This window comes from Saccopteryx bilineata, chromosome 4 (assembly GCF_036850765.1).
Source record: "Saccopteryx bilineata isolate mSacBil1 chromosome 4, mSacBil1_pri_phased_curated, whole genome shotgun sequence".
Classification (NCBI taxonomy): domain Eukaryota; kingdom Metazoa; phylum Chordata; class Mammalia; order Chiroptera; family Emballonuridae; genus Saccopteryx; species Saccopteryx bilineata.
The window spans coordinates 213,490,390-213,491,321 of NC_089493.1; positions in this window are offsets into that span (position 1 = coordinate 213,490,390).

Below are 932 nucleotides of genomic sequence, written 5' to 3' on the forward strand. Positions count from 1 at the left end.
GAGGCCCATGCTTGGTTGGGAAAGAAGCATCTGCCTTCAGTATACTTAGAAAGAAGTTCCTCCATTCTTTTCTAAAAAGGCAATTTCTTATTTATTATTAAAGCTACATCTATTCCTAATACTGAATATAAGCTCACTGTTTTCCTTTGTAAATCCAGACTTTGGCTCACCCCAGATCCAAAATTTTTCTACTTGTTAAGTGGGAGTGATTCTCTAAAGTGCCAACAATGAAGGATGCTAAGTTTTTTATATCCTTCACTCACATAGATAGTGAAGAGTATTAATTAACCCCAACACAGCCTGACGAGGCAGTAGCACAGTAGATAGAATATCAGCCTGGGATGCTGTGGACCCAGGTTCAAAACCCTAAGGTCACTGGCTTGAGCACAGGCTCATCCAACTTGAGCACAGGCTCACCAGCTAGAGTACGGGGTTGCTGGCTTGAGCACGGGATCATAGACATGACTCCATAATTGTTGGCTTGAGCCCAAAGGTTGCTGGCTTGAAGCCCAAGGTCACTGGCTTGAGCAAAAAATCACTCACTCTGCTGGAACCCCCCAGTCAAGGCACATATGAGAAAGCAATCAATGAACGACTAAGGTGCCACAAGGAGAATTGATGCTTTTCATCTCTCTCACTTCCTGTCTGTCTGTCCCTGTCTGTCAGTCTCTTTCTCTCCTGCTAAAAATAAATAAATAAGTAAGTAAAAATAAAAAATAAACCTAAACACATATACACACAATAGAAAATATGCCCTGGCCAGTTGGCTCAGTGGTAGAGCATTGGCCTGGCGTGCAAGAGTCCCGGGTTAGATTCCCAGCCAGGGCACATAAGAGAAGCGCCCATCTGCTTCTCCACCACTCCCGCTCTCCTTCCTCTCTGTCTCTCTCTTCCCCTCCCGCAGCCAAGGCTCCATTGGAGCAAAGTTGGCC